The sequence below is a fragment of the Onychomys torridus genome, chromosome 6 (assembly GCF_903995425.1).
Source record: "Onychomys torridus chromosome 6, mOncTor1.1, whole genome shotgun sequence".
NCBI lineage: Eukaryota > Metazoa > Chordata > Mammalia > Rodentia > Cricetidae > Onychomys > Onychomys torridus.
This window is the reverse complement of record NC_050448.1, coordinates 96,486,772-96,509,274: the sequence shown is the minus strand read 5'-3', so window position 1 is coordinate 96,509,274 and position 22,503 is coordinate 96,486,772.

Sequence of the window (22,503 nt, the reverse complement as noted above, 5' to 3'; positions counted from 1 at the left end):
AATGTATGGGATTTACATTTTGTATGACAGGATCTTGTCCCTTTCCTGCCCCAATGACCAAGTCTGCGTAGGTTATTATATTGCTCTTTTAAGTTAAACACTTAAAAGTGGGTGGTTTGCTATCTGGAAAGACCTATGAATTTGACAGTCATGTCTCCTTGCTACATCATTCTGTTGGGAAATGAGTCCCTTGTGTGTCAAGTGCATTCTCATTTGTGAGGGAAACCAAGTCTATAAGATTGTATTTGATGATACTACAGGAAGGGACTTAAGGTTCACACGTAGAGTGTGATGCTTTTCCTGATTGTCAGCTTGACTGGATCTCAAATCAAGGAAGAGACATGCCTCTGTGATTGATGATGGAATTTACAGGAAGGATTAGCTGAGGGGAACCTCAGCCAAAGTGGTCTGAGGAGAAAGCAGTGCTGTTTGCTTGCCTGCCTTCACTCCTTGCTGGTGAGTACAGAGGTCCACCATCCTTCATTGACATCAGAACCCAGCTTCCTTGGCCTCCCCATGAGCCATGATTCTCCAGGCCTTCAGAAGCAGTCTGGGAAATGCTGAGACATTTACCTTCTTGGACTGATCCAGCCTTAGGATTTAAATCAAGGTCATGACCTCATCTTGAAATTATCCTTCTTCAAAGGTGGAGGGCCAGCAAGATGGTGGTTTGCAGACAACCATTGTTGAACTACCCAGTACCTATTGTGTAAGCCAGTTGAGTAAATGCCCTTTTATAATACATTCATTCATTTGGTTCAGTTCTTCTAGAGAACCTGACTAACACATAGAAGAATTATCTATGTATAGTTGCTGAGCCTGGCATTATAGAAGGAAACAGATGTAGGTCAGTAGTAACTAGGTAGCTGTGGTTCCCAGGAAGTGAGGCCTCTTTGGTACCTCAGCTTTTAGTCCTCACAGGTTAGGCACTCAGGAGTGACAGGAGCAAGTTCAAGTTGGTGAAAGAAACATTATGGTGTTGTGTTCAGGTATGATTCCCCATTTCCACTCACCTGTTTACTTTGTACATGGGCTCACTGAGCAAACTGGGTGCCAGGGAAACAACCTGGCTGACATCAAGGGATAAGTTATCCTATGGGTTAGTGAGGGTCTTCTCTGCAGCAGTTGTCCTTTCATAAATAGCTCATGAGACACAAATGCCCTCATACTTTGTGCTCAGTCTGAGAGGCACATTTATGTACCTCTCCTCATATCTCCTGCCATGAGATTTCTGATTGTGTCCTTGTCCTGGCTGGCTGGTTTTGTGTGTCAACTTTGACACAAGTTAGAGTCATCAGAGGAAGGAGCCTCAGTTGAAGAAATGCCTCAGTTGTAAGGCATTTTCTCAATTAGTGATCAATGGGAGAGGGCCCAGTCCATGGTGGGTGGTGCCATCCCTGGGCTGCTGGTCCTGGGTTCTAAAGATGACTAGACTGCTACCCACAACTCCAGGGAGGCTACCTAGAAAACAGGACCCTAAGAAAGACACAGGGATCGCCAAATGACAGAGAAATGGATGAGATCTACATGAACAACCTGGACATGAGTGGGGGTAATGAAGGGCAAGGTTTGAGGGAAAGAGAGCTTAGGGGAGCAGGAAATCCCAGGTGGATCAAGAACAGAAAGGGAGAACAAGGAATAACAGAGCATGATAAATGATGACCACATGAGAACAGGAACAGGCGGAATGCTTGAGAGGTCCCCAGAAATCCACAATGATACCTCCATTGTAGACTACTGGCAATGGTTGAGAGAAAGCCCGAACTGACCTAGTTTGGTGATTAGATGGCCAAACACCCTAACTGTTGTGCTGGAACTCTCATCCAATAACTGATGGAAGTGGATACAGAGATCCTCAGCCAGGCCCCAGGTGGAGCTCCAGGAGTCCAATTGGCAAGAAAGAAGAGGGATTGTAAGAGTGTGAATTGTTGAGACCAAGATTGGAAAAAGCACAGGGGCAAATAGCCAAACTAATGGAAACACATGAATTATGAATCATAAGCTGTGGAGCCCCAGCTGGATCAGGCCTTCTGGATAAGTGAGACAATTGAATAGCTTGAACTGTTTGGGAGACACCCAGGCAGTGGGACCGGGACCTGTCCTTAGTGCATGAGCTGGCTGTTTGGAACCTGGGGCTTATGTGGGGACACTTTGCTCAGCCTGGAAGTTTGGGACTGGACCTGCCTGTACTGAATCTACCAGGTTGAGCTAAATTCCCAGGGGAGTCTTTGCCCTGGAGGAGATGGGAATGGGGGGAGGGACTGGGGAGAAGGCAGGGGCGGTGGCAGGAGTGGGGAGAACAGGGGAACCCATGGCTGATATGTATAATTGAAACACAAATATCTGTATCTAAAAAAAAATTTGAAATAAAAAAAAAAAAAAGAAGAAGGTGGGTTGAGCAAGCCCTGGGAAGCAAGCCAGTAAACAGCACCCTCCATGGCCTCTGCATCAGCTCCTGCCTCCTGGACCCTGCCCCGTCTGAGTTCCTGTCCTGACTTCCTTTGGTGATGAGCAGCAATGCTGAAGTGTAAGCCAAATAAACCCTTTCCTCCCCAACTTGCTTTTTGACCCTGGCGTTTCATGGCATCAATGGAAACCCAATCTAAGACAGTCTTTTTGTTGCCTCTGGCTGTCAGGCTAACTTGTTAGCTATTGCCAATGGGACACTTTGGAGTCACACCCCTGGCTGTCTTTTCCCCTATGTAAAGTGTATACTCAGAAGTATTGATCCAAGGAGATTTCTTTCCACTTCTGTCTTTCAAAGATGTTTGGCGTTGGAGTGATCATTGCTGAAGCATATTGTGGAGCACTGTATACAACAGGCCTGATTTGGCCTTTCTCAGTTGACAAGGGATTGCATTCCCCTTCCTGAGTGTGGACTGAGGAAGAAGAAGCTGTTTAAGAGGAAGCGCTAAAGATAATGGAGCCACACCTGCTTACACTTGTGGCTTCCAGGCCCCTCTAAGACCTGCTGTTACTGACCCTGTACATACTGCTTCTGTGCAAACCCAGCTTTAGGATGCAATAATGTTCAGTTGAAGCTATGTAGTAAGGTTTCATGGATTCAGTTTCAAAATTGTTAACCAATTTCATGCAGCTCCCAGCAGCATGTTCATATTTCCCTTTAAAATTTAATATTTATTATTTTGTAAAAATTTACATTTAGTTACTTGTTTATTTATTTTGTATGTGTGGGTCCCAGGTCACTTGCACTATAGTCTGGGTCTGAAGTCTGTTCTCACTCTGGGCTCTGCTCAAAATAGACAACTCCAAGAGCTAATCAGGAAATGGGTCAAATGGGGGCTTATTGCTTCCAAACTCCAAGGATTCCTAGGAACATACATTAATGGTAAGAGTACTGGGTGAAAGAACTTATCTGCCATACAGACATGTCCTGAGATACACCCGAAAATACCAGGGCCCTAAACACCAACCAAACTGGCAGGCTTCTAAACTTTTATTGGTTTTAGCTCCTTCCCTCTTATAAATATGAATCAGCTACTTCCTGTTCACGAGTTTCTAAGGATTCCAGTGGGATGTTAAAATGAATGAGGCCCTTGAATACTGAGTTATGACATAGAGCCAGAACACTGCTAAAATTGTAAAGCAAGACAGATTCCTGGAAAGAGAGAGTGTAGCTGTGCTTGTTTCTAGCAAACTTTCCAAAAGATGTAATGCAAAAAAAATTTTTACATCAAGAGCTGGATATCAAGTATTCAGAGTTATGTTGAGATGCTCCAATATAGATTGCATTTGAGGCTTCATGGTGAGATGTTGTCCCACAAACTAAACAAAACCAAACTAATCAACCAATCAACCAACCAAAAAACTCCAAAGGCTAATGTTTAAAAACTGCCAGCACTCCATAAAAGTTACAGAGAGGTAAAGAAGTCTTCATTCTAACTAATGCTATTAACTTAGCACAGTGCTGATGATTGCACCCAGGGTACGGTGCATGCTGGGTAAGATAAGCGCTTTACATCTGAGCTGTATCCCAGCCATCATTTCAGCTGATTTGATGCCCCAGTCAATCTGCCATTAACATTTTAAAACATATAATTATTTATTTACTCTGTGTGTGTGTGTGTGTGTGTGTGTGTGTGTGTGTGAATGTGTGTGCACCAGAGCACATGTATAGTGGTTAGAAGACAATTTTCAGGAGTCAGTTCTTTCCTTCCACCATGTGGTCCTGGGGCTTGAACTCAGATCAACAGTCTTGGCAGCAGGCGTCTTTCCCCTCTGAGCCATCTTGGCAGCCCAACCCCCACCAAGTTTTGACTAGATTGCTTTTCTCCAAATCACCTGGATTGTAGGTTTCAATTCTGCACACTATGTGAAATTATTTTGCCTTAGTTTGTCTATCTTTTGATTTAGAATTCTGAAGAGAGATGGAACCAATAGGTTTTAGAAATAAATATGTAATAACTCTATGTACATATATGCCTATCACTGGAGAGAACTATTCATGCTTTCTTCAAGGAACTGGCTTATGTAATTGCAGAGCCTGACAGGTCTAAAATCTATAGAATGGCTTGGTGCTCTGGATACTAGAAAGAGACGGTGTTGGAGTTTGAAGTCCCAAGTCTGTCAGACTGGAAACACCAGGATGGGTTGCTATTGCCACTGAAGACTATAGTAGTTGGCCAGCAGGATTCACCCTGAGATCAATCTTTTGTTTTATGTGGGTCTTCCACTGATTGGGTGAGACCTAGCCCCAATATGGAGAGCAATCTGCTTTGATCAGAATACACTGATCTTCACAGAAGTGTCCAGAATATTGTGTAGCCAAATTCCTGGCCTTTTCAAGTTAAAACCTGCAATCAAGTATTATACTTCCTAAGAAACAACCCACAAATGGTCCTGCTTTTAGAGGGGAAGGTGATTTTCACCTCCTACCAACCTAACATATTGCAATCACTTCCTCACTATGTTCTCACTGCTATAAAATATCAGATGCTGGTGGGAGCATCTTGTAAGAGTATTGTTAAGAAGACACCAACGTTGTAAGCTAACACCTTGATGCACTCTGGCCAGACGGCTTCTCTTGAGTCAGAGCTGGCTGTAATAATGGATTCCACAAAATTGCTTTTCTGGTAGCATGAGAGTATAAAAAGTATGGACATTCATGATGCTGTCTATGAAATTACGACTCCAATTTATTCCTCGGGTCCTGGTGTCTCCTGAATGCTGAACACCTGTTTTTGCCTGCATGTACATCAGTACACTTTGAAGGTATCTAATCTGTTGGAGTTGCAGATGGTTGTGAGGCGTTGAATAGGTGCTGGGAATCAAACTCCAGTCTTCTGTAAGAATAGCAAGTGCTCATAACTGCTGAGCCATCTCTCCAGTTCCTGTTATAGTTCTAAAAGGTATTTTCTCTCATATAAATCCAAGGGCAGACTCTGGCTTCCTAGAAGACTAGAATGAACTGAGTTCCAGGGAGTGAATATGAATGGTGTTATTACAGCAGCTGCAACTGTCTCACCCCTCCCCTAGATTTGGGCTTGTAGAGGTTTATAAAAACTCAAAGGAAACCCATGATCACAGCCACGTCTTCAGAAGTCCCGTCGATAGCTGCCTGCCATCCAGTCTGACTCCCACATAGTCCTTCTGGTGAGGTATTTGCTGTGCTGTTATTTCTTTTCCTTTCCTCATCTGGAGAGAGAATGATTAGGTTTTCCAGGTAAGACCATGATTAAGTTTTCCAGGTAAGACCTTTTGTTCTGCCTTGCTTTATGACATTAATTTTCCTGTGTTGCCAATCTTGAGTTGTGCTGGCTCTCTAGAAGAGCAGCACAGATAGAATGTACACATCCTATAAAGACAATTTACTCTGCTGGCTTACACAGTAGGGCCTGGATCGTCCAACAATGACTGGGTGCATGCTGGTGAGGCCGAGCAGATAATAGCCGCTTACTGTCCAAAGCAGGGTGCCTCAGCAGTCCCAGTGTGGCACTGCAGGCTTGATGATTCCTGGCAAGGTCCTTGTTGGAAGGCTGGAGCAGCTGCGGTCTGGTCCTAGTGATGAATGGCAGCCACAGGAACACAAGCAGCATCAGGGAAAGACACCAGCAAGGATGGAAGGCAGGCAGATGAGACTGCTTTTTCCCCTCAACTTCTTTCTATCTGGGTCACCCATCGTAAGGGCTACCCACTCTGGGGTAGGTGTCTTCTCTCTTCAGCTAATCCTTCCTGGAAATGCTATTTTGAACCCCTCCCCCCTAGAGGCATATCTCTTAATTGATTCCAGATCCAATCCAGTTGACAATCAAGATTATCCATCACATGGGGTGAAAATGCTCAAATCTTCCCTTATAAAAAGCATTGTCTCTTAGCTTTGAGTTCCACTTTGCTTTATTCACTGAGACAAAAATCTGTGTTTTTATAGATTATATTATTTATTATATATTATATTAATATATTATTATATGATATGTCATTATATATTATATATAATACATAAATAATATATGTCTTTAAAAGTTGTGCTGTGAAATACAGTAGCCACATAAAATGAATAGAATATAACTGTAGAGATACATGGTACTCCTTCATATTCATACTCAATAACATATGCAAACAATGCTCCTAGAAAGATCTTGCTTGTGGCATCATAGCCATCTTGGTTTATTGGTGAAATTATTAAGGCCACTCCATGTAGTTAAAAGGGAGGTTTATTTTGTGGGGCGACTTACAAATGAAGGGATAGGTTGCAGGGTCTGGGAAAGGTTTGGCACAGTCCGTTGGTGTTCTCTGGAGAACTCTACTTGGTCTACCTTCAGCGTCCAGGGTCCTGGAACCAAGAGAGGCCTCTCCTTTTGATCCTGGGTCTTCAGCATCCTGTCTCAGCCCTGCCTTGTAGGCGTGACCATTACCGAAGCCTCAATGGGGGTTGGAACTTCCAGGCCAAGGCTGGAATGGCTACCCACTACATCTTCCCCTTTTGTCTAAATAAGAAGGTTCTAACCTAATATAAGACTATATACAAAGAAATGGTTATCAAATATTGTCCAGGAGTAATGAGGAATAATGACCTAGATAAGTTGGAACTACAATCAATGCAAACAATATCAAGGGAAGTCTAGAGCGTGGGTAGGTGGCATGTTACAAAGATCATTCCAAAAGGTGTCCTATCCTAAAGAACCTGAGTCTAATACTTAATATATTCTATCTAAGATATTATATATATATTTACTAAGTTGTAACTATAACTGCTAGTCTTCAACCTATGATAACCATACTCATAGTCATGTTAGTTAAGTCTTCTAGGTATACACAGAGATATTTCAGATAGATAGGTAATCTTCAAATACTTCAAAGACCTACAGAATATGGCATTTAAAATATTTTTTTAAAAATTTAGACTTTCTGGACAGTGAGACATGTCTGCTCCTGGCAGCACTGACTTACTTCAGAGAAGAGGATGGACATCGAAGACACTCCATTATGGAGTTTATCTTCACCTTGGCAAAAATAGCCATTTGGGCAAGAAACTGTTCTTGCCTGGACTTCTTGATCGACTGTATATGCAGGACCCATAGAAAGGTGACCACTGAACTTTGCTTGACAAAATGGTCCTTCAGGTTCCTGCTTCGCAGAGGAAACTGCCAGACATTCTACAGGACACTGAGAGAAGTGACCAAGAGACTCTAGCCCTGTGGCCTGAAGACAAATGCCCAACTTTACAAAGGAACATTAGGTGACTGTCCAGGCTGCCAGCTGTCTCTGTCTACCCTGCAAGACTCCCAAAAGTTGCTTGCATCCTTCTCCTGGTTCTCAGGTAATATTATATCCTTCTGAGGTCTTTGATGTGGTTGAAGACTAGATATGTATAATTTTCCTTAGTTGTGATAAAAGATAAGTTAGATATGAAACCTTAGACTCATAAATATAGGATAGATAAAATATTTTGTTTAATTTTGCCAAAACAAATAGACTAGATATTGTAACTATAATTCTTGCTTGATAATTGTTTTGTTATATGTAATTTTACTATGTAAAAGTTAAAACCCTGCCAGGCGGTGGTGACACACTCCTTTAATCCCAGCACTCGGGAGGCAGAGCCAAGAGGATCTCTGTGAGTTCAAGGCCAACCTGGTCTCCAAAGCGAGTTCCAGGAAAGGTGCAAAGCTACACAGAGAAACAGAGAAACCCTGTCCTGAAAAACCAAAAAAAGAAAAAAAAAAGTTAAAACCTTCCTTTTTTTAAAAAAAGAAAGAAAAAAAAAAAAAGAAAAGGGGAAGTGCTGTGGATATCACTCTGTATAAATAAAATGCTGTTTGGCCAGTGGCCAGGCAGGAAGTATAGACAGGACAAGAGAGAAGAGAATTCTGGGAGGTGGAAGGCTGGGGCAGGGAGACACTGCCAGCCACCACCATGACAAGGAAGATGTAAGGTACAGGTAAGCCACAAACCAAGTGGCAAAGTATAGACTAATAGAAATGGATTAATTTAACATAGAAGAACTAGATAACAAGAAGCCTGCCACGGCCATACAATTTATAACTAATATAAGTGTCTGAGTGATTATTTTATATGTGGGTTGTGGGACCGTGGGGGCTTGGTGGCACCTGGAGAGAAGATCTCCAACTACATTGGTTTATATAAGTATACTCTGTACAGTAGTGACATTGCCTATTGATGCCCTTTCAGAATGTTTCTCCCTTGTTAAGGGATCCACCAAAATTTATTTGATATTTGGATCAAAGTATTTAAAGATGATGCTACAAGAAATATTGTTCATGTCTTCTGATACGGTCTAAATATACATATATATACATACATACATACATATACACACATACATATACATACATACATACACACACATATATTTATACATACATACACACATATATTTATACATACATACATGCATACACACATATATATAACTAAGTGTATGGGTGTCTTAGTTAGGATTTATTGCTGTAAAGGAACACCATGCTCTTGGCAACTATTTTTTTTTTTGTTTGTTTGTTTTTTGGTTTTTCGAGACAGGGTTTCTCTGTGTAGTTTTGCACCTTTCCTAGAACTCACTTTGTAGTCCAGGCTGGCCTCGAACTCATAGAGATCCTCCTGCCTCTGCCTCCCGAGTGCTGGGATTAAAGGCATGTGCCACTACCGCCTGGCTACATGGCAACTCGTATAAAGGAAAACATTTAGTTGGGGGTGGCTTACAGTTCAGAGTTTGAGCGCATTATCATCAGGGTGGGAAGCATGGCAGTATGCAGGCAGACATGGTACTGGAAAGGGAGCTGAGAGTTCTGCATCTTGATCCACAGTCAGCAGAAGGAGACTGTGTGCCACACGGGTCTTAGCTTGAGCATATATAAGACCTCATAGCCTGCCTCTACAATGACACACTTCCTCCAACAAGGCCACATGTACTCCAACGAAGCCAGATCTCCTAATAGTGCCTCTCCCTATGGACCAAACACTCAAGCACATGAGTCTATGGTGGCCATACCTATTCAAACCACCACAATGTGTATCTTGGCTACATGTATGTCTTTGCACTATATGCATGCCTGGTGCTTGTGGAAGCCAGAAGAGAGTGAGTGCTGAATCCCCTGGAACTCGAGTTATGGATGGTTATGAGCCACCATTTGGGTGCTAGGAATTGAACCTGGGTCTTTTGAAAGAGCAGCCAGTGCTCTTAACTGCTAAGCCATTTCTCCAGGGCCCCTTATATGTTTTTATGGAATGTATGACTAGCAGTTGTTTGTGTATCTGTACTCCACAGTGCTAAACTGCTTTCCCAAGTAGATGGTGCAATGTACACGTTAGCCAGCATTGCACAGAACCCGCATCGTATTCATGCCTGAACTTGGTACTACTGTCTTTCTATTCTTAGTTATTGGGGGTATGTCCAGTGGACTGTTAATAATGTTGAACATGTTCTAATCTGTTTCAGGTCATTTGGATGTTCTCTTTTGTGAATTGCATCTTGAAATTGCTTGCTCTTTATGCAATTGGGTGGGTTACTACTTTCCTATTGGCTGTAGAATTCATCATACATCCTGGATGTGAGCCCTTTGTTGAAAACACATGTCTTCAGCAGTATCTCTCATTCTGGGGTTTGTCTTTTGATGAGCAAAAGTTTAAAATTTTATTTTAGCATGACTTATATAAATAAAATCACCCAATCTAAGATTATATATTGCCGACTTTTGACAAACGTGTACATCTGCAGCCACCACCCTCTTGTAGGGCCTTGCTAGTATCCTCTGAGCTGTCCCGTTGTTTTTCCATGTCCTAAGTGGGAGATGGAGAGCGTTTTGCCCTCTCTGTGACTTGGCCAACTGCTGTTTTCCTCAGAAGGCTTGAAGGCAAGTCAGGACCACGAACATCCCAGGCTCTGGCAAAGCTTGTCAGGTCCCTGGTGGAAACATCAACCATGCTAAACACATAGCAGCTACCTCCACTCCTTAAACCGTCATAGAAACCCCAATACCTGGCCCCACTGTTGGGACACCCCTAAGTAGTGCTCCTGTCTCCTGAACTACAAATGGCCCATGTCTGGAAGTCACTGTCACCTTGGAGAATGGATTTCAGCAGATGGAAGCACAACCTAGATGCAGACCCTTCCCCTCTCCCCAGAAGGTTCCCTTTGGGTCTCTTAGCAGTCAGTCCATTTTCTGTTCTTCTCTTCAGGAAACCATGTTTTGATTTCTGTCACTGGAGATTAGCCTTGCCTGCTACAGAGCACAGCTCTTATCAAATAGCATGTGCTTTTTGTGTCCAACTTCCTTTGCTGTCTGTGGTTCGCCTACCTCATGGTGTGTAGCGGTGGCTTGTTCTTTTGAATGCTGTCAGTAGTTTGCTCTGAGAATCCATTTATTCACAGATTGATAAATGTTATGTATAAAGTTGTCTAAAATGTTTAGGTACAAATCTTTTTTTATAGATACCAATTTTCATCTCTCTTACTAAATATCTAGGAATGGAATTTCTATGATAAGTATATATTTAACTTTGTAAGAAACAGACAAGATACTTGCAGAATGGCAGCCCCACTTTCTAGCCATCCCACCCGTGCTTTGGTTTTCTATGCTCCAGGAACGACTGGGATTCCTTCTCTTTTTCTTTGACCACTCTAGCAGGTGGGGTAGCACACAAGATTTATTTTTAGTGCTGGTAGGTTTCTTAAGTAGCCAAAGGCAAGCTAAGGAATAAAGCGTCTGAGACGTTAATATGGGCAGCACAAAGCTATGAGGGGTTTGCCTTAGCCATATCTCTTGTAATAGCCAAATACCCAAAGCTGCAGAATTGGCAAAGAAGAGAGTTGTGTTTTGTTTATGGTTCTGGATGCTGGGAGGTCCAAGGGCACGAACCAGTATCTGGTGAGGAACTTCTTGCTGACAAGGACTCCTGAGGTAGTACAGGTTACCACATGCAAGAGACTCAGGAGAGGTTGCCAAATTGGCTTTAATAACAGACTTAGTGTTGTGCTAACCAACGCTCTCCCTTAGTGTGCTGGCTAGTTTTATGTCAACTTGACATAAGCTAGAGTTGTCTGAAAGGAGGGAGCCTCAACTGAGAAAATGCCTCCGTAAGATATGACTGTAAGGCATTTTATTAATTAACGATTGATAGGGAAGGGTCCAGACCATTATGGGTGGTACCATCCTGGGCTGGTGGTTCTGGGTTCTATAAGAAAGCAGGCTGAACAAACAAGTCATGGGAAGCAGGCCAGTAAGTAGCACCCCTCCATGGCCTCTGCCTCAGTTTCTGCCCCTAGGTTCCTGCCCTGACTTCCCTCAGTGATAGACTCTTACCTTTGGAAGTGTAAGCTCACATAAACCCCTTCCTCCCCAAGCTGCTTTGATTGTGGGTGTTTCATCACAGCAATAGTGACCCTGATGAGGATACTCGGTAACTCATTAGTCCATTAATCCACAAATGGATCAACTCATTCATGAAGACAGAGCCCTTAGGAGCCAGTCACTTCTCAAAGGTCTTACCTCTCAGTACTGGTGCCTTAGTCCACATTTCCTGGATGTGAAATCCGGGGAACACATTCAAACCATTGTAGAATTGCTTATTATCATTGTGGTACCGTGAGAAACCTTAATCTGGTTTTGTGCTACTGTGAAGTGTAACAGTGTTTCATTTACACTATTAGGACCCATTTGATGGCTGGTGTCATAACTTCTTTTTTTATTATGAAACTTTTTATTCATTTTACATACCAACCACAGATCCCCTCTCTTCCCTCCTCCCACCCCCTAGCAATTCCCCTACAACCTATCCCCCATTCCCTCCTCTGACAAGGTAAGGCCTTCCATGGGGAGTCAACAGAGCCTGGTACATCAAGTTGAGGCAAGTTCAAGCCCCTCCCCCTGCATCAAGGCTGTGCAAGGAGTCCCACCATAGGTAGTGGGCTCCAAAAAGCCAGCTCATGCACCGGGGATGGATCCTGATCCTACTGCCAGGGGGTCCCTTTAGCAGATTAAGCTACACAACTGTCTTTTGTACTCAGAGGGCCTAGTCTAGTCCCACGGAGGCCCCACAGCTGTTGGTCTAAAGTTCATGAGTTCCTACTAGCTTGGTTCAGTTGTCTCTGTAGGTTTCCCCATCGTGATCTTGATGCCCCTTTCTCATAGAATCCCTCTTCCCTCTTGTCAACTGGACTCCTGGAGCTCAGCCTGGTGCTTGGCTGTGGATCTCTGCATCTGCTTCCATCAGTTACTGGATGAAGGCTCTATAAACAAACTTAAGGGGGAAAAAACCCCATGACCATTGCATTAGATGCTGAAAAAACTTTTGACAAAATCCAACACCTCTTCATGATAAAGGTCTTGGAGAGAGTAAGAATACAGGGAACATACCTAAACATAATGAAGGCAATTTATAGCAAGCTGACAGCCAACATCAAATTAAATGGAGAGAAACTCAAAGCGATTCTACTAAAATCAGGAACAAGACAAGGGTGTCCACTCTCCCCATATCTATTCAATATAGTACTCAAACTTCTAGCTAGAGCAATAAGACAACCAAAGGAGATCAAGGAGATACAAATTGGAAAGGAGGAAGTCAAACTTTTGATATTTGCAGACAATATGATGGTATACATAAGTGACCCCAAAAATTCTACTAGAGAACTTCTACAGCTGATAAACACCTTCAGTAATATGGCAGGATACAATATTAACTCATAACTTCTATTTTAGTGGCCTTTTGAAGGTCCAGAGCTGTTGTAAGACAGATTACCTATATAGCTATGCCCCAGAACCCATGAGACCTTATGCACAGAGGAATGTAGTGATTGTTCAGTGAGTTATTGGGGGTCCTTGCCAAAAGACCTATGGGCAGAATGGCCAGAAAAAACAGAAGTGGGAATATGTGGTGCTTACTTGCATGGAACCTGATGGTGACTGTCATTGTCTTTGGTCCCAGGTTTCCTGGGACCTACTCTAGCAGTTGAAATACTGCCTCTGCTTTTGTCCAGCTGATCCTTTTGGGTTGGTCTCTAACTCCAGACTTTATTTCTTCCTGTAAAAACTTCTCCTTCAAAACCCTTTGAATTACAGCCCAGAGAAAATGACATTCTCTTGCCGGGCGGTGGTGGTGCACGCCTTTAATCCCAGCACTCGGGAGGCAGAGGCAGGTGGATCTTTGTGAGTTTGAGGCCAGCCTGGTCTACCAAGTGAGTTCCAGGAAAGGTGCAAAGCTCCGCAGAGAAACCCTGTCTCGAAAAACCAAAAAAAAAAAAAAAAAAAAAAAAAAAAAGAAAATGACATTCTCTGGAGAGACGAAAGCTAGTCATGGTAGCACTATTTACCAAGTTTCATTCTGAGCTTTTATTGGTAGTAATGATAGGGGCAGGAGGACCCCAGCTGTGATTGTAGCTGGCTGAAACCACCAAAAAACTACCAGGTATAAATGATTCCATCCCACCTTCCTCAATAGTAGTATCAAGGGTGTGGGAGAGGAGACAGCTGTTGACCTAATTTAGAACCCTTCCCAGGTTTGATGGGATCTTCTGTGATTGGTTCTTAACTTTTACCTGTTTTGCATACACAAACCAACCAAACCCTATTAAGCCTCTTAGATTTAGCCTCTTGTTCAGCAGCCAAGTTTTGAGTCTCCTTTTGGTCCCAAGAGGAGCCTTTTTCTCGATAAGGAAATTTTCTGCATATCATAGAGTCTTACGTTTATTTTAAAATAACACAAAATGCTGTTAAAGAAATATGTTTATCAAAAATCTTCTTTGAACAATGTCTGTGTTTTATTTTATCTACAAAACTATTACCCAAGACTTAGAGATTTGAGATTTCCTAGTCCAGCTTTCCACCTAGTGTAGTGATTTTTCAACATTATAACACTGACAGACTTTAGTTGTTGCTTGACAATCTCCAGAGCCAGGCAACCTCCTCCTGGGACAGTTGCTGCTGACACTGGACAGTACCGGCTCTAGCAAGTTCCTTCTGGCATCAAATCAAAACCTGCTTTCTTTTACTTCCAGCCTTTTATCATAGTTCTGGCCCGTGCAGCAACTTAGAATTAGTGTATGCTTCTCTCCATGACAGCTCTTCAAATATTTGAAAGTAGGTATTATGACTGTCTTTATTCTTCACCTCCCAAGTTGCTTGAATAATTTATCAAAAATTATAGCTTCTCCCATTCACCTGGACGCTTGCCTTTCATTACACTCTAATTGGTCAATGTCCTTCTTAAAATGTGGCATCTAGAATTGAATTCTATGTTATAGACACAGTTTAACCAGCCAGAAACACAATAGAACTGTCATAGGTAGTGATCTGTGGGTAGTAATTTCTCAGAGACAATTCATCCTTCAGTTAAACCCTTTGGGGGGAGGGTGCTGAGGATGCAGCTCAGTGAGAGGGCCCTTGCCTAGGATGCATGATGCTCTGGGTTCAATCCCAGCACCACATACAAAGGAAGCTCCTTAAATGAAATTGACTTGTATGAAAGTGTTAGGAAAATTATGAGGTGTCTTATAAATGAAGTATTTTGTTATGTGACATTTTAAGACTTTAAAAACAACAAATGAAGAATGTATTCTCACACATCTCACACATGTCTTTTATAAAATGTTGATTTCAACATTTATATCTGCATGGTTTGAGAAAGGCTGCTACTGTTTTCCCTGACAAGAGTCTAGGAGCATTTTAAATCTTAGCCATTATTCTAGAGTCCTGGGGCTTTTCAGAGTTAAGTGAATTTTTAACAATGTAGGAATTTTTAGAGCATGTCTTTTAATGCAAAATGTCATATAGAAATCTACTTATTTTTACTCTATATGAGTGTTTTGCTTGCGTGTTTGTATACCAATTGTGTGCCTAGTGCCCATGGAGTTTAGAAAAGGTGTCAGTCATCCTGACTGGAGTGATGGATGGTTGTGAGCCATGTGAGTACTGAAAACAGAATCAGAGTCCTCTGTGAGGACAGTAAGTTCAGGCTCTTAACCACAGAGTCAGTGTTCCAGTTACCAAATATCAGTGAAGAAAACCTCTCTGTGCTCACTTGATAGTAGAATTGCTTATTGATAAAAAATTTTAATAAGTGGAACTATCTTCAAAGTAGGGCTTTAAATATATAACCTGTATATTTTCCATTTTATTGTGTAGTTAAGAAAAACACTTTTGAGTAGTTTTGGGACCAAAATCTTAGTAGGGTTTAATATTGTTAATTAACCATTCATCCTCAATTGCTTATTGAGTTTTAACTGTATGTTAAGGATTTAGAGAAGATGGTAATTATTTATTCTTATCTCTTCTTTAACTCTAGGGCAGGTTTTTGAAAAGAGTAACCTTTTTTTTTTCCTAATGTGTTTGACTTTTTTTTTTTTTTTTAAACCCAGAATAGTCTGATTAGGGATTCTAACATTTTAACTATAGGTTATTGACTGGTGAATGTAAATGTATATAAATGTAATTGTGAGATACAAATGTAGGACTCAAGTGAAATCATGGTGATAAGAGGTCTGCACATTCCTTGACACATAGTATATATTGATCTGTCTTTTGGTTCCATAACAAATTATCAGAGATCTGGTACTTCATAGAGAAAAGCAGTTAAGCTCACAGTTTGGGAGGCTGGAAGTCCAAGATGGGGGTCGTTCTATTGGCTTGGTTCCTCCTGAGGACTTTAATGAATGGTGTCATAGGAGGAGTGCACATGAGAGAGGAGAACACATTTCAGACCAGAAAGAGAGGAAGGGTCAGATTCATTGTGTGGGTGTGTGTGCTTGAGTATGAATGTGGTAGATGTGTGTGCACATGTGTGTGTATGTGTATGAATGGGGTAGATGAGTGTGTGTGTGTGTGTGTGTGTGTGTGTGTGTGTGTGTATGAATCTGGTAGATGGGTGTATGTGTGTGTGTATGAATGTGGAAGATGTGTGTGTACATGTGTGTGCATGTATATGTGTGTTTCTATGTAAATGGCCTTGGACTTATGGTCTTCCTGTCTCAGCTCCTCAAAATGGCTCTAGGTTGGGTCAAGTTGAAGCCATCTATGAAATCAGCACTTCCTACTAGGCCAAGTCCCAGAAGCACCTGAGCAGTGGGGAACAAGCTCCTGACATGAATATTAGGGGGAAATGCTCAAATTATATCCAAACCTTAGTGTGATGGATCCCTCACTGAGATTTGCTGCATTAACATTGCACACTGCAGGATATTTTCCTTGATCTTGGCTGTGAGCCTGGTGTTGCAGCTGAAGCTAAATCCCACAGCATTATTTTAGGCACTTGGGGACTGTAGAAGCTTTAGAATTGATTTCTCTTTCAGCGTAATATTATTTCTTGGTCAAAAGAAATTACTGTATTTTCTAAAACATGACCATCTTGTAGTAGGTATGGTTTGATTTGTAACATGTGCCAAATACTCCAAAGAGCATAAATTATTTAGAAATGTATACATATTTGGAATTAGTTGTCTGCTGTTCTCTACAATAGGAAAAATTTGCTAAAGAAAACCAAGTAAATCACTTCCAAAAAAGATATGATTCTGACATACATTTAGGAAAATTAAAGAATATAGAACTAGCCATTTGTTGGCAAACTTATAAAATATTTGTTCAATTTAAACTTTTTTTCTAATTATAAATATTGGCCCTGGAGCAGTGTAAATTGGAGAGATCCTGCTTTTCAAAGTTAGATTGGGAGTTACACAATTCATACGAATATCAATAGATTCTGAGTGCCTTATTCTTCTGGGGTTGCTTTTTTCTTAAATTAAAAAATATGCTAAACAAATAGGTAAACCTTTGTAGAGAGAGAGATTGTGCCTTCTTCTTGTATCTTATACAGTTTACCTGCCTAAGCTTGGGTATTTGGTTAACCATACACTATATAGGTATGCATAGCCTGGAGAATTAGTGACATTGTGATAGCATTGAGTGATGATTGTTGGGGTCATATGAGTGTATAGACTTTTATATCAATATCAGTGTTTTCTAAACTTCATAATATTTCCCACTAGCAAAGAACTGTCTCTTTTTCTAAGAAGAGAAAAACCTTGCTTATAAAATGAGCCTATTTTGCATATTAATTAGGAGGACTTTGAACCCTAAGAATAAAGTCTGTTAACTCTTTGGATATGGAACAAGTATGCATTCAAGGACATTAGCTTTATGCTAATAACCAGACAAGCTTTACATTTTTCAATGCTCTGTTTGCACTTCCTAAAGATAATTTAATGCAAATAATCCATCCATATGCTGTGTGGAGCGTGGCGGATGGTGTTCCTATAGTTAAGATTTTATCAGTGCTTCCGTTATAAATCTCTATTACCCATGCTTTATAATTTAATTGAAAAAACTCACTGCAGGCAGAAATTCAACACTTAGAGTTTCAGGCTGAAAGCAATATTTCTCTTTTAAAAATTGCCTCCTCTATTTAATTTCATAGTTAATGGAAATGTAAGAAGTATCCTCCCGGAGCTGATTCTGAACAAAGCCAAACAGATCATTGTCTACAACTGAAATCATTTCTAAGTAAAAGTACTCAGTGTCTTATTATTGGCCTAGTACTACAGGGTTTAGCCAAATTAAAAAAAAAATACAAGAACTGAATCAGTTTATCCCTCTTTTCTCCCCCACCCCGTCCCCCACATACAAGGAGAACTAGAAAATTCTGTTAAGAGGAGATGTCTAAAAACGCATATTAAATAACCAGGCTGCATGGTACCTCTTTGTTTGGCTTACACATGCACACCTGACTAGTTCAGTGGGTCTGAGCTCCAGCTGGGGAGTCCTCCCTTGTTACACGGAGACAGGAAGGGGGCAATAGGGCAAGGGGATGCATGCTCCAGAATTCTTTATCTGCCATGTAAGTGTTCATCCTTACCTTATGCTTCAATTACCTTGACGGGATCCCAGGGTTAATTAACGGGCATACAGTTTCTGCTGGCTTACACGGTAGAATTGAGGAGATCAGGCTTTTGAAACATGGTGGTTTTGCCATCAGCTTTTGAACCCAAATCCTGTAGTGTAGAAAGGTTAACCTGCCAACCAACTCACACTCTCCAATCAAGCCTTCACTGTAGCGTTAGCAAAGCCATGGAGAAAAGAAACCGAGAGTTAGAATGAGATGCACTATTTCTCTCAAGCCACCAAGCTTTCTGTTTAATTTTTACTTGTAAAGCTGCATGGGAAGTATATGCTGTGCATCCTTAACCTTAAGTAATCACGGGAACTTGCTTAAATACTGCCCATCTCTGTCTATGGGTGATATTCTTTCCAAATCAGTTGTCTTGACACCCTAAGAAAAAAAATTGAGGAAAACAATACAAGCACCTTTTATGACATTTTGCAATTTGAAAATGCATTAATATACATATTTTATTTTTGAAAGAACTTGTCAATGTCATGATAATGATGTTTCTATTTTGAGAGAAAAGAAACGAACGGGATTAATTGAGGAAAAGCCACCAGGTATACGCATTATTAATGATTGAAATTTGAATTGCCTTTATCTTTACCATTTATAGAATGCCTAGCACTAACAGTTACTGCATGTGTGTTTTACCTTTGCCATCAAACTGATGGACATGCAGGTCCCATCTCATCGACAGTCATTGCAGCTGCTCAGATGGCAGGGACAGCAGGAAGTAGGAGAGGCTGCAGCTTGCTAAGGATTCTGGGTAAACAGTGGCCATCAGCATTCATGTTCTAGTTTCAATCTTGGGGTCTTTGTCCAGTATCCAAGTGGCTTCTTAGTGCTTTTGGGATAACTCATCTTTCAAAGTTTGAGCAGTAGAGCATAGAGAGATGTGGAATCTATTCTTTTTATACCTGGTTTGAAAAGTTTATAAGTGATAAAGTTTTATTTCTTTCAGCTTTGGATGCTGAGTAGTCTGAGTTCAAGGCACCAATAGATTTGGTTTTTGGTGAGGGCTCATTCTCTGCTTTTACGATGGCCACTCATTGCTACACGCTTCTGTTGTCACACATGCAGGAGGATCAGTTTACTCAGAAGCCTCTTTTCTATGGGCTTTAATTCTATTCATGAGGTCAGTGACCTCATGACTTAAAGTCTTCCCAAAAAACTACACTTCTTAATACTACCACAATGGGGATTGAGTTTACACGTGATTCTAGAGACACATCCAAACCATAGCAGACACTGTGACCAGAATGCCTTTTACTCATGTTATAGCTGTTGCTAGCAGCCACACAGGCATTTGTAAAACTTCTATGTCTAGTTCTTCAAGTGTTCTACAAATAAATAATAATGAATGCAAAAAATCCTAAGAAAGATTCCTGTACCACTGCTTTGTTTCCACACTGTGACATGAAAGCAGTTTTGTCAATAAAATGGGAACTACATCTTCTTCGTGAAGTATCTGTAAGGAATACATTTGATAGCATATGGAAAACACATAGCGCTGGAAAACACATATATAGTAACTATCAGCTTATCAGGTATTTTGTAAATGGTAACTCTAAAGGCAATTCAAATTTTTAAATCATTAATAATAAATGTAAGTGATGACTCTTCTGCTCTTCAGCTCTTAATGTTGTTGGCTGCTATGGAGACATCTTTTTCTTTCTTTCTTTCTTTCTTTCTTTCTTTCTTTCTTTCTTTCTTTCTTCCTTCCTTCCTTCCTTCCTTCCTTCCTTCCTTCCTTCCTTCCTTTCTCCCTTCCTTTCTTCCTTCCTTCCTTTCTTTCTTTCTCTCTTTCTTTTTTTAAAAGATATTGAATGGCTCTTCTTTTTTTTTTTTTTCTTAACATTTATTCTATTATGTATACATTATCTGTCTGCATGTTTGCCTGTATGCCAGAAGAGGGTGTCAGATCTCATTATAGATGGTTTTGAGCCACCATGTGGTTGCTGGGAACTCAGGACCTCTGGAAGAGTAGCCAGTGCTCTTAACCTCTGAGCCATCTCTCCAGTCCAGAGACGTCTTTCTTTTGTTTAAAAGCAATGTATGTTCTTTTAGAAAATAAAATAGGATGAACTGCAAAGACAATAATGTAACTGGCCCAGCAGAAAAGAAGACACTTGTGGCTCTCAATCTGAATATCAGATGGTTGAAACAATGGACCCTAAAAGAATTGCATTTCTCCAGGAATTACATGCAAGCTGAAGGGAAAGCCCAGCTAATGAGGAACTTGCCTCCTGGAAGGAGATTTCACACAGTTCTAGCAACTTGTCAGAGCACCTTCAGATGAGATGGAAGGCCAGACAGTGATGGGTCAGTGCTGAAAAGGACCACACCTTGACTGGGACCGCTCAGGTGTGCCTGTCCTTGGTCCACTGTTTAACTTTGATCTTATGTCAGGACCCAGAAGATGATGTGGGGAAGTCACTGGAGCTCTCTGTCCTTCTTGTCAATGTGATTAGACTGAGTAAGTCTCTTTTATTCTGTTTTCTACTATTAATTTGACTCTTTTAATTGGTTTATTGAGCACAGGTTGCCAAAGCTGGCTTGGGGCATAGGCTTGCGTCCTTTATATTTGATAACAGTAAGAACAATAAGGTAGAATTAGATTAGCTCTACAGTGCCCTATCATATAAGATGGCTCAACCATTTTAATTATATAGAGGTTCAGGGACATTGAATAACTTGACCAAGATTACTATTTACTCTTTGTGTGTGTGTGTGTGTGTGTGTGTGTGTGTGTGTGTATTATTCTTTATTTAAAACGTGGTTGTGGGTATGTGTCCATTAAGATTTTGCATATTTTGTTCACAAGGTGGACATATGTGCCAGAAAGGACCAACTGCACACCCTGTCCCATGCTTTGCTAGGGGATTGGTTCATGGCTGATCCATGTCAACCATGTCTGCCCAGACCCATGTGACCGACCCATGTCTGCCCTGTCGGTGGCATTTTCTGGATCATTTTAGTTGAAACATCAGGGGAACGTTTCCTCTTTGACCATAAAGCTTGGAAAATATACACGCCAGTGTTTCCTATGGCTAGAGATTGAACTCATGGGACTGGCGAGAAAATGATGGTCCCTTCTGGGAAAGGGCAGATGACCATTGAGTCCCTGGATCTGGACATCTTTTATTCTTTAAATTTTGTTTATTGTGTATCTATTTGTGTGTGTGTGTGTGTGTGTGTGTGTGTGTGTGTGTGTGTGTATTTAGTGCGTGTATTTCATGGTCTGTGTGTGAGCTCAGAGGACAACTCTAGGGAGTCAGTTCTTTCCTTCTACCACACGGGTCCTCGGGATCAAACGCAGGTCCTTGGGTCTGGTGGCCAATATCTTCACATGCTGAGTCCTCTAGCTGGCCTGTTAGCATTGTTCTAAATGGCATTTCTATTTAATTTCAGAAGGCAATGGCTTTCCCATGGTTTGGTGGTGAAAATCTGCGACTAAATGCTTTCCCCCTAGGTCAGTTTTGTTTTTCCCCTGATTTATTTTATTTTATTTTGCCAAAATTGACTATCTAGAAACAGATGAAAGTCTAGATCTGGCTGATGCCAGGGCCCTGAGCTTCTCTTCTTAGCCCTCTTTAGAGCTAACTACCGTGAATTGATGTTTTTCTTTTTCATTAAAAATAACTAAACAAACATTTCCTCTATGTGAATGTTTAAACCTTTTACTTATAGAACATTTCTGTCAAACTTGGCTTTCCTAGTTTATGCTGGCCCCACATGTACGTGCTGCATATTTTCCGTTGCTCTTTTCTGGGCATCTTAGCTTCTCTCCATGCATCCTTTGTCCTCTGCTCTGTTAGTATCTGGGGGGCTGGCCTGGGAGCATTGCTTCCTGCCTTCTAGATTATGGTCCAGCTGCAGGGTATTGCTTCTCCTGGCTCTCCCTGTGAAGTTGTTGAGGACTTCCCTTTACTGGAGGTCACAGGTGCCTTCCTCTTCGGCTTGTAGCCATGGGCACAGCACTATCCGTGGTTGTCTCTTTCAGTAGTCACATCCTTATGAATCAGTCTGCATAAATGCTCATGTATTTACCCGACTTGAGTATGCTCTTTGTTCCTGTCTTGACTTTGAGTAATACTGTTTGTATCACAGCGTCTTTTTCCTCCACATTTCATGTCAAGATATGGCATTACCCAT